This window comes from Lissotriton helveticus, chromosome 5_1 (genome assembly GCF_964261635.1).
Source record: "Lissotriton helveticus chromosome 5_1, aLisHel1.1, whole genome shotgun sequence".
Taxonomy (NCBI): domain Eukaryota; kingdom Metazoa; phylum Chordata; class Amphibia; order Caudata; family Salamandridae; genus Lissotriton; species Lissotriton helveticus.
Genome location: NC_136065.1, coordinates 2031991590 through 2032015386, shown reverse-complemented (window position 1 = coordinate 2032015386; position 23797 = coordinate 2031991590). Strand labels below are relative to the sequence as shown.

At 44.2% G+C, this 23797-nt stretch overlaps 1 pseudogene across 1 annotated transcript in view; it reads right to left on the bottom strand.

Annotated features, from left to right (window-relative positions):
- LOC144752853 (E3 ubiquitin-protein ligase TRIM39-like) overlaps window positions 1-23797 on the bottom strand; it is a 375734-nt pseudogene that overhangs the window by 186149 nt on the left and 165788 nt on the right. Inside the window, exons 7-8 of the transcript XR_013594127.1 lie at window positions 21703-21802; window positions 18388-18408 (exon numbers count right to left, since the gene is read on the bottom strand). The product of XR_013594127.1 is annotated as an E3 ubiquitin-protein ligase TRIM39-like (transcript). The remainder of the gene's footprint in view (window positions 1-18387; window positions 18409-21702; window positions 21803-23797) is intronic.

Genomic DNA, 23797 nt, shown 5'->3' with positions numbered 1-23797 from the left:
AGTCAATTCTAGGCTTCCTAAATTTCGGAAGAACATACATTGCAAATTACGCAGAAAGGGTCAAACCCCTTTACGATCTAATTAAACCAGACTTTAAAAGATCCAGTTGGACTCAAACACACACAGAAATTTTGAGATCCTTACAAACAGACATGCTAATTAAAACAAAATTAGAAACCCGTGATAATACACGCAACCTTGTGATCCGAATCATCCCAGGGAGATGCGGATTCACATACCTAACCTCTAATGAGGGAGATAAGGTACCAATTGCATTCAAATCACACATGTACACAGAAGCTGAACAGAAATTCAGTAATACAGAAAAAATCATTCGTGCAGTTCAAACCGCAATAGCTAGAGAAAAAGACATAGCTGACAGTAGACATATCACAGTCAGAACAGCAGAATCAGCCTTTGAGGCACTAACAGCACCGTGTAATTTACCAACAACAACATTGAATCCGGAATGGATACAATGGGTGAATTCAATCACAATGGACAAAGTATACTACTTCTTTGATCCAGAACTAGAAGAATTAAAAAATCTAAAATATGAAAAGACGTATCCTCTGCCAATCGACATTCTGCCTCTACGACATTACGCCTGTGTAATCTATACAGACGGACATGCTCAACCCTCCGTTTGGGGAGAACATGCATACAACCCCACATGTGAGATTACAAAAGAAGTGTGGCGCGGAGGTAAACTAAGACCTCTATTAACAAAATCACACTCAGTAGAAACTAATTCAGAACTACAAACTGAAATAATAGCTTTGAAAATGGCGCTAGATAATGCGGATCGCGAATTCCCGACACTTATAGTGTCAGATTCATATTACTGCGTCAAAGCATATAACAAGGATTTGCAGACATGGATTCAGAACGGTTACAAAGATGACACAGATGCACCAATAAAGCAGAGACTGCTCTGGGAACAAGTAGCTCTTTTGAAAAAAGAACTACCAAAGACTCACGTGACTCACTCACTGAGTCATCAACGTGATGGCGTTCACGTTGTAGGGAATTCATTGGATGAAGCAGCCGCAGCGGCAGCCACTAAACCGGCTCCCGTAGATCGAAAAAAGCGTACATTAAAATACATTGACGGTGAAACAATGCTGGCGGTGAAAACGTCATCAAAAGGCGACTGCTCAGCGTTACCGATCAACTATCCACTCAATTATACATACATAATCGATGCAAACTCCGTCCCTTTTGCTCGAATCCCTGGAGTGGGGGATAGAGTGATTCCAAACATGGACAGGAGAAACTTGTTAATCGCAGACACACACATGGGCGAGGGTCTCAGACACCTTAAATTAAAAGATTCTCTGGAAGAATTACAATCACGGTACTGGTGGCCAGGCATGAGCCTGCACTACACCATGTTTGTAAAAAACTGCCCAAACTGCAACAGAGATCGCAGTGGGGAGAGAAGCAGTTTAATACCTCGTCGTATCAAGGCAGATAATATTACCAGCAAAAAGAATGGCTTGCGATTAACATATACAGGCTAGTTTCCACTTATAATGTAGATCACCAGCACTCGGCTGACGTCCGGACTATTATACAAGATTTGCGAGTCTAAATGGCATATACGCTAAGAGCATGCTACGTTCGACCATTGTTTTCACTCAGGCAATCCAGCCTGGGGGGGAAACATGGCCAAATGAGCACAGCCCAGCGGGAATCTTATCACTTCCTTCCTGAGGGTACGGGATGGTGTAAAGAAAAAACCAAGGCAGAAAGCAATCTATAATGGAAAGGATATTAGGTTCGGGAGCTGGGTGGGTCAAACATCTAATAAGTGTCCAACGTAGTCTAAATAACTTGCCAAGAAATTCTCTGAAGGGATTCAGTCCGTACGAATTATTATTCGGAACTAGGATGTTGATCTCTGACCTTGATAGTCAGACTTCAGTGGTAATAGAAAAAACCTTTGATGTCAAAGACCGTTTGGCTATTTTGCAGGACTTAAACAAAACAAGAAAAGACCTGAGCAACATACAGTTGAAACAACAGCCAACGACCACTGAAGAATCACCACCTGTCCCAGCAAGACCTGTCTGGATTCCAAAAGTCGGGGATCTAGTCAGGGAGAAGATCGCGGTAAAGAAGGAATATGGGCCTTCTTACAGAAAAGCAGTTCCTGTCTTGTCTGTCAACGGGACAAGATCAGTTGTACTACCGCCACTTGCTGGAAAAAAGGAGAACCGAGTTGTATCCATCGACCTGGTAAAACCACAACATGTGGCCGATAACAAACAGTAGGCCAAGTGGACTCCCAATAAGTAGCAGAACACCAAGGTTTGCTACCAGTACAGAGGTCCTAACAAAAAGGCTCATCACATTCGAAACGCCTGCAGAAGAACAACAAGGACTATGCAACAATGCAATAGAACTAAGACCTCTGAAAACCCAAATAAAAACATTTAGCAGAGACACACCAATCTATACTGAAGTACCAAGTGAAAATGCAAGGAACAAAAATCCTGAAGCAATTGGAACAATTGACAGAACTGCATCTGGTTACTTCATCAACTTCGATGATTCCTCTGACGGCTTCAGTGAATCAAAGACAGAGCCATCATCAAAATCCTTTAAAGACAAAGCTAAGGAACTTTTGAAACATCTGAAAGAAACATATCTGGTTTCTCCATGGATTGAATTTTGGGTGGGTTTTGGCGCATTTATCCTCATACTTTGGCTCATCATGGTATTTACTTTGGGACGCTTCATTGAGGGAAAATATGCTAAAATGGACACAGCAAGTCAGAACATCAACTTGGTCCTCAAACCACACACATCTTCACACGTCGAGAAAAGAGAACTTTCTTCAGAACTTTCTTCAGCCAACTTCACAGCCAATCCTATACCTGGTGGGGTAGCCTGGGACAACACTGACTATGAAATTTATGGTCCGGTCGAGATCCTGAAATATCCACACCAAATCAAGATCTCCTTGAGTGATTTTGCAAAACCAAACTCATTTGCTGATGATTGGGACTTCGAAAGCATCAACAATATGATGTCTGACTTAGTAATGTCTGCTAAATTTACAAAACATGATTATTTGCAAGGTTCTACAAATTATGATAGTATGTATTGCTATAACCATTATGGTAACCATTTTTTGCATAAATCTGCACAACCTAGAAATGTTTTAAATTATAATCAATGGGAACATTGTGCTACACCTCCAAAAGGAAGCTCTAGAACCGTATATGACAAATATTCATATTTTTCAGGTTTTAACATAAGTAATGCTGAAACATTTTATTTTAAATTGTCAAACAAGACAGGGATGAAAACCATGATAACCAACACAAAATTGATATATTCAGATTCTTTCTTCGAAAAAATGAATACATTTGGATTTGATTATTGGGACAAAAATGTTGATTTGAAAAGTGTTTGGGGTACAAAAGAATGGCAAGTACAGGGTTTAGAAGCTTTGTTTAGAGCCTGCATGATCCCAGAACAAATGATATTTTTAAATGACACTGTTCAACAAACCACCTGTCTTGGCTTAGCCAAAATCAAAGATTTAATTAAACCGTCTATTCCAAAGCCAACAATGTTTAGCAATAGCTCTGATACAGATGAAGAGATAGACGTAAACCATATACTAAACCAAAACAGTACACATCCTGATTGGAAACAATGGTTGATCTGGCCCACAGATACAAATTACTGTCAAGATAGATTCCTGAATAAAACACAGGGTTTCAAAATGACCAGGCCAGACCCTAGATATCCCCAAAGACATCACCCAGGGATAATAACAACCTACAGTGTGGGCAAATTATGCCTTCAATGGCTACAAACTTCCACACTGCCTGAAATTAAGCAACACCTAACTTTACTTACTGATGGTGCTGACTTGCGTGATTTCATAATGGGACCACGCAAACAGCGTCAAAAGCGTTTCATAGCAGCCTCTGTATATGCAGCATACAATGAGGCCTGGAAGGTTACTCAAATTGAGACAGCAGAAAGAATACGGGAAATTGACCGTATCAATTTGGAAAAATCACTATCTGTAGTGGACAATGGGTTAATGACTCTGTCCTCCAGAATTTTTTCATTGGACAGCATTGTGTCTTCAGCAATCGATATATTATCGCAAGACTTACTGTTATTACAACATGGTCAGTCACAATTGCGTTCTATTGTACAGCTTGGCTGGACGTTACAAAATCTGCGTTCAGGCTATGTGCCTTGGCGTTTAATCAACACAACGTCACTATTCCAAATCTTTAACCTTACTGATAGACAAATCGGTATGGCGCAAAAGGGTGCTGATTATACAATCTTGAGCATTGAAAAACTAGAAAGATTACCAATGACAATGTCAGAACGACCTGTCAGTGAATGGATAATACACGGAATCATAAATATTCCAATCTCAACCTTCAGGTTTCAATACTGGCAAAAATATATACAGGCTGGCATGTACGAGAAATTGGGAAAGGGGTACCTTAAAACAACTTGGAACCTGCCCTATTCACATGCATGTGTCAGTAATAAAGGACAGAAAGTGTTTCTTAGTGGCAACAATTGTGCTATGTCACTAAGCGGCACGCTTCTGTGTAACGGAATTAGTTTGCATGGAGCCTGTGAAGGGAATTCATACAACCTTTCATGTCACCAGCAAGGCGCACCTGCAACTGAAATAGAACCATTCTTTCAAAGATTCTATAATGGGAGTTACATTCTTATTGTAGACCGCAGATGTTGCAGTCTTATGCCCGGGACTCCTTATCTAGTAACTACAACGGCGAAGGTCAAGTGCTGTGGACGTTCTTTATTCCCCAGCTCCTTTCCAGACAGGGAGGCAAGGGCATGGCCCAGTTTGAAAATTACTTCTATTCGAATAGACACTTTAAGCAGAATGAAAACAGTGCTTCTTCAGACGCCTACAAGGTCACGTCATCAAAAGAAACGTATGATCTACAAGTCGCAAGGACGACTGCAGAGATACATACATTATTATCAACTAATTCCCCCGTACATTTCGCGGAAATCCTGAGCGAAATCTTAAATATTTCTGATACCAATGGGATCTCAGGGGTATTTAAGAAAGTATTTTCGATGGCATTAACACCATTCAAAGCCATACTGGGTATTTTTCCAGATTTCGTCCATTCGATTTTTGGCGGACTTCCCCTGATCCTGGGACTAATTGCAGGAATCCTATTCCTAGTCCTTATTTTTCGTTATGGCAACCCATGTCACAGATCAAACTCTCGCGACAATGGAAGATACGATCCTAGCCATTGGATACCGGGACCGGATATCAAAAATCCTGGGACTCTCCCGGCTTAGAGACCTAAACATGACTTGGTTTCTATCATTTCGACCAATGTGGCAAAGGTGTGTTTTACCTGTACTAAGGTGTCTGCTATGCGGAGAAGAATGCGTGTTAGACACCTGTCTGACGCTACAATCGGATGCGCCAGTGGATGCAGATACACTGTTGGTTCCTACCAAGGTTCACGCTTTGTGCTGCCCTCAAAGGCTGCCAATCCTGATGACGGCATTCCTGGAATCTTCACCACTACGATTGAAGAGTAGTGAAGTTCAAGATGAAAGCAGCATCGAACAGGTACGACCTTCTGTCAGCAATGCGAATCAGAATGTCAATGGAGACAATCATGCGCACGAATGCATGGTTACCCCTATTTCCGACTTAGTGGAACTTTCCCATGAAGCTGTTGACAGTTTTTTCGAAAGCCTTAATGATATGATGTTCTCTACAGAACAGAAATAGAGACTTTTGAGTAAACTCGCACACGGCGTTCCCTGAATTCGGCCTTCAACTTTAAAAATAAAGTCACATGAACAATTACAATCCAGTTCACGGACAGCAATTTTTTCAGCAAGCCCCTAAAATATTTTTCTTCCTATATTTTTTCCGGGACACTGATCTTCTGCTTAAAGTAAGAAACTATTCCTAGAGAACTAAGATTTCTATTTTTAGATACTTTATATAGACTTTAGCTGCCCGCTGGTATGTTCACAAATATTTTATTATGTGATGAAATGGTGTCGAACTTCCTTTCTGTATAGCCATATTAAGAGCCATTTCATGTGTATTTCTCATATACCAATTAGCAATAATGCATAAAAATGCGTGTTTACTTTTGCATTTAATTCATAGCTTAAGTGCATACAATATATATGACTGCAATTTTTCAGTATATTTGAAAATTTCGAAATGCATTTATGTATTTTGGGGTGGTAAGGTATACACTATACTCTATAGTATGTTGTACTATGTTATACTATGCATAGATTAGTAGATATGACCATAGTTAGCGTGGAGTGGGTGTCGTGTATTTCTATAGGTTCTGAATCGATCCCCCTATTCCTGACCCTATTCTGGTTAAACTAACTATCAAGTTAACTAACAGTCAGCCCATGAGGCAAGAAAACCCCCATGATGCAGATACCGTTATCTGACGCAGTCACACTACGGCACAGGAACGTGTTATCTGATTAGGTCATAACGCTTGAGATCTAATTAGACAAGCGACATTCCTCCAGCCCCTGATAAGGCATACGACGTTCTCATAACAAATCAAACCTATGACAACCTGGATAATCCGTGCGGCCATTGTTTTGATTTCACAGAGAACTTTTGCAAAAAAATGTGCTAACGAGCAAGTCGTATGACATCTTTATTGACGTACCTATGTCCATCCTTACGTCAATCTCGGCACCGTTAAGGTATAAATATTGCCGACCTTGCCCTATGCAAACACACGCGTGGTGACAAGACAGAGCAGCCATACTTGCCGAAGCCGAGAGCAGAAGCAGACCCCGCTGGCAGCAGCCCCGCCTTCCTGACGCGCTGAGAGACGCGCTGCTATCTCAAGCCGAGAGACCCAGCACCGGCGCTTTCGGGCAGCCCTCGCAGGCAGCCTGGAATATCGAGAGCAGAGAAAGAGATACCATTCCTCATTCATCCTAAATTCCAGGTACAGAACTGAATAACCCCTCACAGAGAATTCTTTAGTTATTCACTTGGCAAAAACAAACTTAACTTAAACTGTAACTTTCTATTCCCGCCCACGCATTAGACTTAGGTCAGGTACACGGGGTAGGCGTATTTAGAAACACCAGTTGAGTACGTTTAGTCAAATGTATATGTGTATGTAAATATATTTTAATCATTTTAAACATCATATGGCTCAGAAACCATATCAATGTTTTTACAGTATTATTTTATACTATTGCTTTTAATGTATGCACTTTACTTAACTATAAGTATTGCAATAATATCGATCCATTTCTCATGTATGAGAAAAGAGACTGATCAATAAATAACACCTTTTTATTGAACACGCCCGTCTCTTCCTTTTCTCTACATTCTGATGAGACTAAGAATGCACGTACTGACTGAGTAAAATAATTGCCTTGTGCTCACACGACTCTCGAGATTGACTCTTGATTAGGGGAGAGCAAAGTTGTCATGTTCTATGGTTGTCAGAAACTAAATCCCTTCTTGTCTAATCAGGGGAGTTAATTCCTTCCTTGAACATTCGAGAAAGTTTCTAGCGAACTCTGAGCTTAGCTGGCAAACCCAAAAATTAAGTCTAGTATCGACAGTAGTAGACCTAGTTAACGTCTGGCCTAGGCCTTTACTGCTGTAGGTACTATTCCAATGCGCAGAGCCTATTGGGAAGATAGGAACTACACTACAGAACTTCAGGGGCAGGATATCCGCTTGCTTGGAAGGGTGCGGGGGAGGGAGTCACGCTTTCCTCGGGCTGGTAGCCACCCCGCACATACACTATGACGTCAGCAAATGGCGCGAGTGTAAGGGCCCTCCTTTTTGGTTAAATGGAGTTCACGGAGCGTACAAGGGCAACCAGGAGAGGGACGAACTCTCCCGGTACCCGGGCCCTTGTCGCGCATGCGCACTCAGACGTGAGGGCGTAGCTGGGTAAAGGATCTGACACCGGTTAACGACCTTGCCGTAGGACCAGAAATTATTAGAATGCAAAATTGATATGTAGGATGTTAGATTCGGTTAAGAAACACGCTTTATTAGACATTTGTTAAGGTTAGCCCATCATACCTGTCTAACTTGCTGTAAATCTAATGTCTGAATTTTGCATTTAATAATTATGTAAATAATGTTATTTTATTCAATTTTTGATTTGTTTTCATATTTTAATAAATACGTCCGGGGTCGCAAGATCCCCTGCCTTCCAAAGAATTCTGTTGCTTGACTGATAAGTTTTGTTAACTGTAGTTTGCATGATAAGGCGGGGGTGGCCGGCAGTCCCAGACCATGACGATCTTTCAATCCTACACAGTAAGCATGTTTAATAGTTAGTATGAATATGGCAAAATCCACGTACTTAAGGACGAGTTCTGTTAATCAATCCTATAGGGGGCTTTAATAGCGTATTTTTATACCAAATGGCGCTGAGTCCATAAGCATTGTTCGGGGTAGAAAAGATCAACTCATTTGTTTACCAAAGTTTCAGACTTTAAACGATTACCGCATTTTTGTAATGCTCAATGTCTAACTTACTTCTTGCTGTATGTTTTGTTGACCAGTAAGCGTTCACAAAGTCAATTTGAAGAAACAGCCGCTTTGTTGTTTTCATAGCATAGGGGGTACTTCCACATGAATTCTCTGTAGATTTAAACACAGTCAAAATTATTAGTACAAGCGTGGCATCTTGGTGCACTCTCGATTAGATACATTGTGTTCCTACGTGGTGACTCACTCGTGCTTCAAACGCGTCTCGCGAGCATACCTCCTGGTCACCATCCAGTTTACGGAGCGCTTTCAATTCAGCTATACTTAATGATGTTGGAAAGAACTTCCTGTTCCATGTCCGTATTATGAATAAGGGTTAAGCAAAGAATGCTGGGTCTTGAAGTCCCTACATAGAGCACGGTGGCCTACTCGTACTTCATTGTATTACAGAAAAAATACATAGTTGGAGCTATTCAGTTTCTTTCTGTGGGTTACGTGCTTGAAATCTCAGATATTTCATTCAAGACGGTTATAGTGAGATTGAACTTAAGGATAAGATAAGCTTCTATTTGAAGTAAGACACTTTCCACATCTCCACCTCGTTGCGACTGTTTGACGATCCAGAGGACTGTCCATTTAATGTCTTTGTCACTATGATTGGCTTGTAGAAAGTGCCGAACCAGAGGAGCACTGGGTACTGAATGCGAATTCTGGAACGATGTTGCACTATTCGTAGTCGGATCTCTCGGCTTGTTTTACCAATATATAGTTTCCCACATGGGCAAGTGATTCCATAGATGACATTTTTCGTTTCACAGTTTGAAAAAGACGTGTGGATCCATTTAATCGTATTGTATTGAAATACAGTCCCTTTGCTCGTAGTTTCACATGATACACAGTTCCCACTTTATGGTGGACCTCAATTGGTTTTAAGCTCCATTGAGCGCATAAATCTAGTTCCTTCGTTAGGGATGTACAGTCAGCTCTCATCAGTTGTTGTCCAAGACTCATGTCTTTCCTCATGGCAAGCAATTGTCTTCCAAACGGGCATTCCAAATCTTGAAGTAAATGTAATTTGTTTTAAATAATCTGCCGAATTGTATTTGTATGTGAGCTAAAAGTGGACACGCACTATTTTTGTGATAGGCCCCTTGACCTTCTTCGATAAAAGCGATTCTCTAGGTGTATACCAAGCTCTCCGTTTTGCATGCTTGATCATTTTTTTGGGGTAGCCCCTTTCTCTTAATTGGTCACACAAGGCTGTCGCATGGACTCCACATCCTCCATCCGAAAGCAATTTCTTCGGATACTTAGAAGCTGGCCAATCAAGCAATTTATCTTGTAAGGCCCGAGGATGTGAACTTTTGTAACGAAGGATCATATTTCTATCAGTTGGTTTACGATGTAGAGCTGTTCATAGCTCATTTATGGGTCTTAGTTCTACATCAAGGAATGTGAGGGAAGTCTTACTCTTTGTGACAGTAAATTTGATGTCAGAATGTCTCTTATTGAGCCAATCAAAAAGTCCATTAGAGTTGATTCCCGGCCATCCCACAGGCACCCGATGTCATCGATGTAACGGTACTACTTCAAAAGATTTTGTTTGAAGGGATTGTTCTCATAAATAAATTTTTCTTCAAATCGGGGCATATAAAGGACTGCCATCTCAGCAGCAAAGGAACAACCCATCGCAGTCTCTTTGGTTTTAATGTAAAATGTATCATCAAACTTAAAGTAGTTCTTTTTTAATGCCCCTGGTGCAAGCTGAAGAATGAATTTAGTGGGTACCTACTGTGGCAATTCCAGAGTTTCAAGATATGTTTCAAGGGCTTCGTGTGCTTCCTCCTGGGGAATTTGTGTGTACAAAGACACCAGCAGATGATTTCTAGAGTCAAAGTGGAGCCCCTCAATCTTGTTGATGAAATCCATTGCGTCTCGCAAGTACCAGGGTACTTGTTGAAGGAACGGTTTCAGGAAGATATCCACATATTTGGAAATAGGCTCTAGTAATGAATCATAGCCAGAAACTATGGGTTAATTGCTTGTGAATTTTTGGTAAAAAATACATCACCGGTGTTCTGGGATGTTTTGTATTCATGTAATAAACTCCTTGGGGCCAAGTATTCCAGTTTCAAGGCCCTGGGTAAGAATCGGCTTGATAGCTTCCTGTATTTCTCAGGTAGGATCATCTTTGACAAGCCGATACCAGTCATTATTCTGAACCCGATGCCGTCCTTCTTTGAGGTTTAATTCTTTTGGCTAGAGGACTAATGCCCCGCCCTTATCGGACAGTTTTATGACGACTGAATTGTCCTGCTTGGTTGATACAAAGTTCCTCCCATTCTATCCTATGGGACAGATAGCCTTTCAATAGTGAAAAGCAAAATTGGCAGTATTTCATGATCAGGTACTTGTCACACACACCAGTACACGTCCTAGTTTTCACAAACAATGCACCCTGCCCTGGGGGTACCGTAGGCACAGGGGTGCCTTACATGTAAGAAAAGGGAAGGTTAGGGCCTGGCAAGTGGGTGGACTTGCCAGGTCGACATGGCAGTGAAACTTAACACATACACTGCAGTGGCAGGTCTGAGATACCTTCGCAGGACCACTCATGTGGGTGGCACAATCAGTGCTGCAGGCCCACTAGTAGCATTCGATTTACAGGCCCTGGCACACTTAGTGCACTTTACTAGGGACTTACCAGTAAATTAAATATGCCAATCATTGAAACACCAATCCATAATAACAATGTACACAGAGAGCATATGCAGTTTAGCACTGATTAGCAGTGGAAAAGTGCCCACAGTCCTAAAGCCAACAACAACAGGACAGGAAAAAATAGGAGGAAGAAGCAAAATGTTTGGGGAGAACCCTGCGAAAAGGGCCAGGTCTAACACCCTGAAAAGGATTGTGGTTGTTGCTTGAGTAAACAAACAATAACCCAATTCCTCACAATAGTGGAAGCAGAAGCCCTGGAGCACCAGTTATTTTAAAAGAAAGTAATCAAACTACCTGTCCCATCATTTCTATATATAAAAATAAACGTAGACAGTAACATTCATTTTTCCTCTATATGGGTAAAAAAAAGGAAAACGGGGAGTTTCCAGGAGATGGAAATGGAGTTATTTAGCATACCACACACCTCCCACTGTGCAGCCGGCATTGGTAGCAGCACCACTTGCACTGAATCATTTGCCGTACCGAAGGGTTATTCAGTTGTTGTCTGTCTTTTCTCAACTCCAAGGAATCATCAAAGTAACAGCAGGTCAGCCATTACAAAGAAGGGGGCTTTTTTCAGTCAACAAACACTAATGTCCCTGATGAATTAGGAGACATTATTCTTTGTTTGGTACCGGAGTACAGATATGGCTTTGATTTTTTAGCACCATGTCCACCAGTGTGTTCTAATGAGGAAAGCTTTACCAACAACTACACAATTGGCAGTTCTGCTCCCACGTGTAAACAAGGCTGTTCGTAATTAAATAGCCTTTAGATATTTTCCTGTTTTCTTATCTTTAAATGAAGCATTGGAAACTTTTCCAATACCTTCTCTCAGATGTGGCTTGTACCCACCACTGCCACATCATCAGTCTTCATCATGGATGGGGAGCGTGGCCTGACAGCATGGCAGGCTAGCCCTACTGCTGCGGAGCTCCTGCCCCATATATTGAAATCAACAATAGATCAGAACCGTACCAGCTTTCTTGGAATATATGCAAGAAATCTTAAATGTCTATATTATTTCAGTTGAACCAATTAATGCGAGAGAAGTTTGTCCCAACAGATGATTTATAATTTCTTTTATTTTCAAATCGAAAGCCTTCAGCCAACGCGTTTTGTCCTAATCTACTAGGACTTCTTCAGGGCAATTATTCTTTTCTTGTAGTGCGAATGCAAAAAGAAAACGACCGTCCGATGTTAAAGAACCAATAATCACTGTAACCGATGTTTCTCAGCTGTTTCAAGTACCAGCATATTTGGATTTATCCATAGTTAATTTCATGGGTGGCTTCTTTCCAGTCCCAAATAAATAATCTGGTATGATCACCAGCAAAGACAAAAGATATGTGACGCGTACCAAAACATTTTTTTAATGCACGTGTTGGCGGATACTATCCACCCAGATAAAAGGTCCTGTAGCCGCAGCGCACCGTGACATCATCCAGTTCTTCAAAATTCAGTAAGACTTACTGGTGATCAAACCGGATTATTTATTTGGGACTGGAAAGAAGCCATTTCTTGCATATATGCCAAGAAAGATGGTGCGGTTCTGATCTATCGTTGTTTTGACTGTTTCCCGTTTTAAGGTAGCGCCCTTGGGCAGGGGGTGCTTTCAGAACCTGCACACAGACTCATACAATTGTTGTAAATACATTGGTATACTTTTCTAAACTGGTGCTGCGCCAGTTTTCTATACCCAACTGTCCACTATTGTTCGAATATCTCCCTTATATTGAAATCCTACGGAAATCCTGGCGGACCCGTTTCAGTCCCCGACTAGACTGATGTCTGAATCTATCCTGACCCAAAAAAGCAAGAAACCGGGTGGCGCAAGTGCATAAAAGAAGTGGAAACGCTGTCTGCAGAATCACCTGCGATGCAGCAGCCTACCTGACTAGAAAATGGCGGCACCTATCCTTCACTGGGAGAATTACGGAGTCTGAGAGAGCTGCACCCATGGGGTGGTCTAGCGTTCGGGCCTGGACTGTGAGCCCTGCTACTGAATACACCCCCGCTGATGTCCTTGTAAGCCCAGAGGAGGACCTGAAAAACACGCAACGCAGCCGGAGGTCACCCGGTCTGGAAGCAGCCTGTAGCAGAGGCACTCTCTATGCAGGAAGCACGGAGCGAAGGCAGTTATGATATTTCGGACCCCACCGGTCGCCGATAAATAAAAACTAACTTGAGCCCCGCGGGGGCGGTCTACCGGGTGAGTCTATGGCGCCCACGGGTGGGGGGGGGGGGCGAATTGAGGGGTCAACAGGCTCCTGACAGGTGGGGGACCATCTGAGCCCTCTATACAGTACACTGTATGCGCTCACATCTCCTGGGACATTGGGGGATTTCAGTGGGCCCAGGGTGGAGGATATTGGGTACATCGAATGAGGACTCCCCTGCGTGGATAGTGAGACCGGCCTGACCCTGATGAGAGAGTGGAGGTGACGACAGCCTGGACGCCCCGGCCTGCCACAACAGATTGTAGCAGAGGAAATGTCTAGGAGGTGCCTAACAGTGTGTGGATCCTCCAGAGAGCCTCAGGGCAAGCAGAAAGGTTTGGTGGAGGCAGGGCCACCCGTGCTTGTGTGCGCCGGCTTACAGGAGAAAACACAAGGAGATGATGGACGGACCGCTGAAACTTTTCAGACACTCACCCCCACTCACAGATCTGGGTTAAATCCATAATGGTTCTTTAGCACACTTTGCCACCCCAGTTCAGACACAGCTATATGCAAATCAGTCTTGGCCCTGTGCCTCATTGGAACAGTCCAGCCCGAACTGCCAAGCCATGTCTTCCCTGGACCGGAAACAAGCGTACTGGGACCGGTTTCTGGCTAACAGCCGTCCATCATCCCCTTTGGTTTTGCTTTGTTCGCCCTAAGTTGGCAGGGTATGCCCAGACGTGGGTCCCTTGCTCACTTTGCCACTGGATTCAAGATAGCCTGGCTGATGAGGGCTGTGAGCCCGAAACCTGTCCCAGGATGCTTGTTTCCGGTCCAGGGAAGACATGGCTTGGACTGTTCCCATGAGGCACAGGGTCAGACTGCTTTGCACATAGCCATGTCTGAACTGGGGTGGCGGAGGGACCCAAAGAATGATGATGGATTAAACCCAGATCAGTTGACTGGGGGTGAGTGCTTGCAATGTTCAACACTCCGTCCATCATCCCCTTTGGTTTGGCTTGCAGGAGGACACCCCACCCCCGAATGTAAATCTGCGGCCTGGAAGGGATAAGAACTAATAGCTAAAAAGAGAGGTGGTCAAGGATCTACCCCTACTGAGGCCTCATATGTACCCGTGTCGAGCTTGGGTCAGGGCAGAAAGAAATAGGATGCGCAAGTGGCTACCATTGCTCGGCCAAACCATGGGTAAGGACATACTAACGAATGAAGCTCAGGCCAACAAAATAATGCAATATACAGTGCCGGGCACGATAACAGCTGAACATAGCAGATCAGATTCAGAACAGAAGTCCCACCAAGGTACTATGGCGCAAGATAAAGTCGAAATCCTGGAGGCCTTTAGAGACTAGAGAGAGAGTGGCGCTGGAATCGAAAATGGACAATATGGCGATGGATATCAATCACTTGCGCCTGGATCTTCGAAAAGTGGCGGATCTAGTTACGAGTCCAGAGGGAGAACTGGGTGCATTAACCCCTCCCATGCTCATGAGGAGCTGAACTCGTCATGAGCCACGGCGCTCCGGTGCTCATGACCAGCTCAGCTCGCCATGGCCCGTGGAACGCTCAGGTGCAGGGAGAATTCCCCTCCTATGCTGAACGTTCCACGGGAGCCAATGCACCTGTGACGAGCTCAGCTCGTCATGAGCACAGGAGCACCGTGCCTCATGACGAGCTGAGCTCGTCATGAGCATGCGGGTGCTGTGCGCGCCCCCCTCCCCACCAGCACAGCAGGTGAATAATCCCCGCAGCTAAGGGGTTAAAGGAGGAAGTCCAGAGACTCCGCACAACAGTAACGTCGCTTCAGTAACGGTCCACCCGTCTGGAAGACAGAGCAGAAGATGCAGAAGGGAGATTGCAGAGGGATAACCTGCGGTTTCTGGGATTTCTGGAGAAGGCAGAGGGCTCGCCAGCGGGTCTCTTCCTGGAACAGTGGATAGGGTCGGCTTTTCCGAATATTAGGCTGTCCAAATTGTTCGCTATAGAGAGGGCCCATTGCTCCCTTGGTCCCCCGCCAAGTCCGGGATCACCACCCAGAGCCATAATAGCCCGTCTATTCAATTGTAGAGAGAGAGAGATAATTTTGCAATATGTCCATGCACAAGGCCCGCTTAAGTTTGAAGACCAGGACATTCATATTTACCCTGACTATACCAGGAAAGTGCAAGATCTACAAAATAATTTCCCGGGAGTCAAGAGGCGTCTTAGAGAACTCAATATTAAATATAGCTTAATGTTTTCTCCACTCTGCCTAGTCCAAGTAACTCATTCGCAGCAGGAAGATAACCCTAACCAAACCGATGAAGGCTCTTAAGGTATATTGATAATGTTTTCGGGGGTGAACCGATGGACAATATGGACACTGAAACTATAAGTCATGGGGAAAGTCTGATGGAAGATAATTGGTGGTCGGTCCCCTAAAAGACTGAGAAATAAAGACTGTGAAGTTTGTTGGGACACGGTTCCGCCACTTTAAAAGTTTAGGACATTCCAGCTGTGACGCACTGATGCAGCCTTGTGAAACCGTAGGTTGGGCGAGGCGGCGCGGTGCCTGACCGTATGGCCATATATCAGAGAGTAGATTTTTGTAATTAAATATTATATTTATTAAAATTTAAGTTGGGAGGCGGGGTGTAGGGAGGTGGGATGTGCGGTATGGGGCGGTGTTCCGAGTCCTTGGTCAACGGTTATGCTAGGGGAATGAGGGACTACTGTCTAGGGGAGGTGGTTTTTGGAGATTACACAGTATGTTAAGTTTCATTACCGGAGATGCAAAGAGACCATAGGTCAGTCAACATATAGCAACAAAGGGTGGCCTACTCTATAGCACATAAAGGGGTCCCCAACCAGACAGAGAAGTGCTGCACCACGACACACTGAAGTCATGACAGGCAACAGACAGAACTTCGAGTTTATAACCTGGAATGTCCGGGGGCTAAATAACGTGGACAAAAGGATTGGGGTGGCAATGTATCTTAAAAGGTATGGAGTGACTATAGCCCTTCTTCAAGAAACGCACCTGAGGGGAGACTGCCTTAAATATGTCCAACGAAGATGGAGGAGTCAGTTTTTTGCAACATCTTACTCTTGGTATGCCAGATGCGCACTGATCTGGGTGGCACCGGGAAGCCCAATTAGGGCGGTAAAATCTAGGTTAGATCCATCAGGGAGATATGTGGTGGTGGAAGGAACACTAGATGGGCGTAATGTATGTTTGATTAACTTATATGCCCCGAACAATGATGATGAATGCGAGTTTTTGGGGTCAGTCTTGGGACATTTGGACTGTGCACCGGATGCAGGACTGATTGTTGCTGAGGACTATAATTGTGCACTAGATGGCAGACTGGATAGATACACCCGAGACCAGAGGCCAAACCTAAAACCAGAGAGGCCATGCATCAGATGTTATCAAATTACAACCTATGGGTATATGGCAGTATCGTAACTCCCATCAAAGGTAATACTCGTGTCATACACCTGTCATACACCTGCGACTAATACACATAGCAGACTGGATTATGTTTTCATACAGAAGGGGGCAGCTAATCGAATAGAAGAGGCACAATACCTGGCCTGTTATTGGTCAGATCACTCCCCATTACTTATAGTATACACACTGGGTCGGCCAAGATCTAAGGTACCACTTTGGAGAAATAACACCGAGGCACTAACTGATCCGGTATATAAGGCTACGATAGGAAAGGAAATCCAGGCGTATTTTGACACAAATAGGAATACCACCAGCACAAAAGATGGAAAAAGGGGGGTTGTTTGATGTTGTTGGACCTATACCCTGTTGTCTACTGCATCTTAATAAGTAGGAACCGGTATGGGGAGGTGGGGAGTTAGTAGGGATGTTAAATGGGTAGTCAGTATAGTTACGTTATAAACTGAAGATCCATGAGGAGGACATGAAATAGAAATATCCTTTCTTTGGAATGAAAAGGTTTACCTACAGTATACATGTGTGGTACACATCTGTATATGAGCCTTGACTAAGTTTATTTTTTTCTTCTGAAAATAATAAAGACATTTAAAAAATAAATAATCAGTCTTTGTCATGGATTTGTGGCGTTGCAGACACAACTGCCTGCGGGAAGGCTGTCTAAGATTAGTCAAGCCATGGAGTGTGAAGGGGATGGTGTGATGCTACCAAACGGTGGAGGATTATACTCACCAAGAGACTCAAAGCTCTCTCTCATACATTTGGCTGTGGCCACTCATAAACCAATATTAATTTATAAGATGTATTTTCTTTACACTAGTATCTGATCTTCATAATAAACATTAACCCTGGGCTGAAGAATGCTAGACTGATCTACCAATATTAAATGCCCAAACCATATTTGCTTGGGTATGTAAACTCCATGACAGCTCTGTCTAGCTATACGAGACCCTGTAACCAATCTCTATTCCTTATTCCTTTTCATATACTAATCTGCAGTTGTTTTAATCGAACGTTTGATTAACAAAGATGTCCACTTCTCATACTGGGTTTCAAATATTTTACATAATAATTTTGTGAATTTCCTGACTGGTAACATTAAAAGTTAGATTTTAAAACAAAAACCGCAGCTTTGCTTTTGGTAGCTCATGGACAAAAATTAAATTCCGAAGCTATTGAATAGACAACATCAAACCCTAGACCAAAAAAACAAAGAATTCTGCCAGCAAGCACATAACCTTATTAACTCCTAGCTGAACAACGCTCCGAAAATACAAGAGTCCCAGAACACATAGTTGTAAGTGCTCAATTAATTTAGGTAATACCAGCACTTAATTCCTTTGAAACCCTGTGTGGTACTGTAATCCCAGGATTAACAAGTACTACAGCATCACCCAGTACATGGATATTACTCACATTCTCCAGGTTTTATGTAGTTTCTCTCTAAATGTAGGAAAAGAAGAGAGGGTATGTGAAATTAGATAAAGTAAATAGAACACATGAAAATATTTCATATCCGTTCTCATACTTGCCCAGTTCTGCAGGAAATGCTCCTGTAATAAAAGAAAATGTTAGATTAGATCCTAAATTATTTTATAGATTTTTCAATATAAATTATACCTTTTCAGGTAAGGTTAAAATATAATTTACACATTTAGATGTTCAATCTGTCAGTCTACACAGAGCAGGTAAAGTTAGATGCTTAGACAGTGGGTGTTCCCATTACGTCAATCAAAGGTGCCCCTCTAAGGTAAAGCTATTTCTGATTTGCAAAAAAAAAACCCTGCAGATTTGTACTTCAGTAAAAATCATCTGATATTTATAAATCGAACAGCAATATTTAAAAAAATAAAACCAACCATCTTTTATAACCCCTTTGTTGCTGCTGAGCCAATAATATGAGGGTGAGCATGAGTCAGACAAGGTGTTTACTTCCTCTATCGGTTGTGGGCTGTTGATGAGCCTGTCCACTTTAAAGTGCAAGATATACCAGTTTGGCTAGCGCACAACAGCACAGTATTACGTTGTGTCTCGATTTTCTTTCTCTCTCATATATTGAGCTACTATTTATAGATGTCACTGTGATCTACCTTAATAATGCCCAGTATAATGGCCACCTCAATCCTGTTAATTCAATAAACACACGGGGTTATTTCACAAAAATAGTGGGATTGAGTAAAATGGAGCTGCCAGATAACATTGATAATACTATTGGGTTATAAAAAATAAAAATAAATACAAATTGACTGCAATGCAAACAATCTACCAATGTAGATTTCATTATAACGGAAAGTGTTGAATTCAAAGACTACTTAAATAGTACTGTTGGCAAACAGAGGACATTTCACCCAGCTGAACCACAACATCGCGCAAATAAGGACACTCCACACACTCTGCTATATAGCATAAAAGGTCACTTTTATTATTAGGACAGCCAAAGACAGACTCCGAACATTACCTTTATTAAATAAAACACCTTGTATAATTTTTCCAAACCTTTTTCCCCAATTGGTTTTTACATCACCATTCCCCCAATGATTTTATTTGCCAACAATCCAAAACTGTTTAAATACCAATCCAATGTTTTTCCTTCCAACTTTTCCTTTCCCTTCCTACCTACCCTCCCCACCCCCCAGAGAGAAAGGATAAGTCCGCTCTAGACTATCCTATCCCCTAAGAACACACCTAAACAGACAAATAACACAACAGGAGAACTGTCAAGACTGCCGTAGAGTGACAATACCTCTTTTTTTTTTTTTTTTTAAACAAAGACAAAAGTAACATCTATACAAACAAAAAAACCTTTATTAACCTCAGAGTTAAGGGCGGGTGGGTGGGTCAAAACATGACCACACCGCTCCCTCACTCTTGTCGAGTGACGTCGCCCTCCCGCTCCCGCCCGCGCCTGAAACAGCCCCTCCCCTAACCCCCCAACAGCCAATCGCGCCACGTGGGATATCCCATCGGGCGAAACATCCCAGGGGGACACCGGCTCTGCCACGTCCCCCCCGGGACCCATCGTGCAAATAAGGACACTCCACACACTCTGCTATATAGCATAAAAGGCCACTTTTATTATTAGGATAGCCAAAGACAGACTCCGAACATTACCTTTATTAAACAAACACTTTGTATAATTTTTCCAAACCTTTTTCCCCAATTGGTTTTTACATCACCATTCCCCAAATGATTTTATTTGCCAACAATCCAAAACTGTTTAAATACCAATCCAATGTTTTTCCTTCCAACTTTCCTTTCCCTTCCCACCTACCCTCCCCACCCCCCAGAGAGAAAGGATAAGTCCGCTCTAGACTATCCTATCCCCTAAGAACACGCCACCCAGGAAAACCCCCAGTGTTTTCCTGCCCCACCCAACTTCAGTCATAGCAATTTTTTTTAATTTTTTTTATACTTCCTTATGTGAACACCATAGATCAACACACCATAATTTGGCCAATGCATCCCGCAGTTCCATAAGATAGTACGCTTGTCCCATCTGCGACAAATGCACACTATCTCCTCTGAATAAGTGAAGCATTTCGCTTGAAAAATGCTCATGTGCCAGAACAGTTATGCCCATTGCTGTGCAGAAATTTGTTAATGCTCTGTTCACTTTGCGGCGGGCTTTTTCCACCGCCGAATGTACTCGGGCCCCTCTCCATTGGTGTCTATACACAAATTCAGTCCAAACAATCCTTGTTCCCACCCAATTATTTTTAATCACCGCCAGATCCAGTTTCAACTGCTTAATCAGGGTTAGGCCTGATAATTCCACCAGATCGTTTTCTCCAAGGTGTATTATTAGTAGATCTGGAGCAATTTAACTGCTGCTGCATTATCCGGGTAGGCCTCCAGACAATGTAGCATAGCTCGAAGCCTAATTGGGGTAGGAGCCTTTTGGTATTAGAGATGGAAAGGTGCCTCGTCCTTTCTGCCCCCTCCCATGGTCCCCTTAGTGTTGATTGGGAAAGCACTGGAAAATGGTGTGTCTACCCCCGCACTGAGCCCATTCATGTTTGAATTTGCAATATTGACGCACACAGGAGCCCCGATTGAAGCCCCAACACGCTCCCGTGGTAGGCAACTGTCCCCTTCCCAAACCACCCGCCCCCAGTGGAGCGGGACGCTGAAGAAAGGGCCGATATGTTATGGGGAGGCCACTAGCCGTATGGATCGTGTTTGATGTCTGATGCCCTGACATCCATTGGAGCCACAATTCCTGGTCCACCTCCCCCCATGGTTTGTCGTTAAACAGACTCACTCTGGCCCTAAACTCTTTGTCGTAATTTAACCAGGCATAGCCTCCCGCCTGCAAATGTGCCCTCCTGATGATGTCTATGTATTTGAACAATGCCACCGCCCTCTCTGGATATCGCTCGCAATAAACACTTGCATATATTATGAAAGCAGCCGTCCAGTTTTCTATTGTTTTAGGCACCTTTGGGCGGCGGGACAACTCCAGCTCTTCCTCCTTCGATCCTTCTCTAGCCTGCAGGTGTCTATGTAAGAGCCGGACAATATCCACATAGTCATGACTCCAAATTCTTTGTCTCGTCCTTTGCGATAAGTGCGTGCCCAAGGGCATGGCCACACCCATATAAGGTAATTTTGTACGACCATGCCCTTGACTCTCACTCTGCAAAGAACTATGTAAAGACGAAACAGGGCTTACTCCCCCATCCCCTTCCCTCTGACCCCCAGACCCCAAACTGGACTGCGGTGCACCCTGTGGCACCGTGCATAAATCTCTTGGAACCTTTGCAATCCCTTCAGTACCACCCTCCCCAGGCGCACCCTGGGGCCGCTCACCAAAGGCCGTGTCCATGAAGCCCACCAGTCTTCCTTACCTGATGGCAGCTGTGTAGCCCTTTGCTGAAAGTCTTTGAGACCATCACCCTGATGTCCGCCACGCCGTCCCTGATCTGAAGAGAAAACCGCTCCAGTTCTCTGAAACACACTCGAAGAAGTGAGATGACCTTCCCCCCCTCACCCCAAAATCTTGCCCGCCCAATCCAGGAGCCGCCTCCCTCAAACCCCATCCCCTTGAAGTATCCACATTTTCTTTATCAATATCTTCATAATCACCAATGATATAATCATGTAGCATATTACCACCCAAACTTGTGCTTGGCATTGAGCCATCCCCAATGCCCCCATCATATCTTACCAAATTGAACACAGGCCTCTGCTGCGAGCGTCTGGCCGATAAACCAAAATCCGCACCAGATTCGCTTCGGGTATGCCGTGAAGTACCCAAAGCCGCGCTTCGCCATAAAAGGAACAGAACCCTGTCAAAACACGACGCCACCGCTCCCTCACTCTTGTCGAGTGACGTTGCCCTCCCGCTCCCGCCCCGCGCCTGAAACAGCCCCTCCTCTAACCCCCCAACAGCCAATCGCTCCGCGTGGGATATCCCATCGCGCGAAACATCCCAGGGGGGCACCGGCTCTGCCATGTCCCCCCGGGACCCATTGTGTGTATAAATGTGCCATCCAAGATGGCGCTGGTGCTAGACGCCGTTGTTAGACACGCGCTTTTGATTGCCGCCTCGCTGAAAACCAGGTATGTCATATTGCCTGTCCTCTTGGAGGGCCCCCTTAATTTTTCGTGAGCTTATGTCATGTAGGGTGCGCCAAAGGTACGCCAAAGGTAAGCCCGTCTACGCCCGTCCGCGCCAGGACCGCGCCTAGCGCCAGACCCCCTGGTCCAGGCAATGCCCAGCCCTCCCGCATTACATACGACGCCGCCACCCTCCTAGCCCTTAACCCCGGCCGACTCTCCAACTGCGCCCAAGCCGCTCCTGGACACACCCATGGACCCTTCACATGCTACTCCTGCAAGTTCGACGGCACCAAGAAAAACTCCTCATCCACGATCACACAACAGATATCTGACTCCAACCACCTTAAATGCATCCTGCTCAACACCCGCTCAGTCCACAGACACGCCATCGACCTCTGGAACCTACTAGACACCATTTCTCCCGACGTCGCCTTCCTAACAGAAACATGGATGAACGCCTCATCTGCCCCAGACATCACCATTGCCATCCCGGAAGGATACAAGATCATCCGTAAGGACCGCACCGACCAAACAGGAGGAGGCATCGCTATCGTCCATAAGAACTCCATCCGCATCTCAACCAGCTTAGACGTCAACCTTACCAGCGCCGAACACCTTCACTTCCAGATCCACACCGACTCCAAGACCACACTCATAGGCACACTCCTCTACCGACCTCCAGGACCCCGTGCACAATTCAGCGACGTTATCACTGACTTTATCACCCCACACGCCCTCCCCTCCGAGGAATACATTCTGCTGGGAGACCTCAACTTTCACCTGGAAAAGAGCAATGACAGTAACGCCACCTCCCTTCTGGACAATCTCGCCAACCTCGGACTCAAACAACTTGTCACTACGCCCACCCACATCGCAGGTCACACACTCGACCCTATCTTCACCTCCAGCAAACATGTCTCCTTCAGTCACACCACTACTCTCCACTGGACGGACCACAGCTGCGTACACTTTATCTACAATAAGACCACAACTCACAACCATCCTCAACCTACTCTGCGAAGAAACTGGAACAAAATCACCATCGACCAGATCTCCTCATCGCTTCTTCAAAACCCCCCTGCCAACTCCTCAAACCCCGACCAAGCAGCCATTAACCTCACCCAATGGCTATCCAACAGCGCCGACATCCTAGCACCGCTGAAAAAACGTCAAATCAAACTAGGCAGCAAAAACGCCTCCTTGGTTCAACGATGATCTTAAGAAATCGAAGAAACTCTGTCGCTCCCTCGAGAAGGCCTGGAAAAAAGACCCAAACACCAGCACCAGGGACGCCTTCAAAAACGCCACCCGCATACACCACCAACTAATCCGATCTGCCAAGAAAGCCGCATTCAAAGACCGACTAGACAACAACGCCCA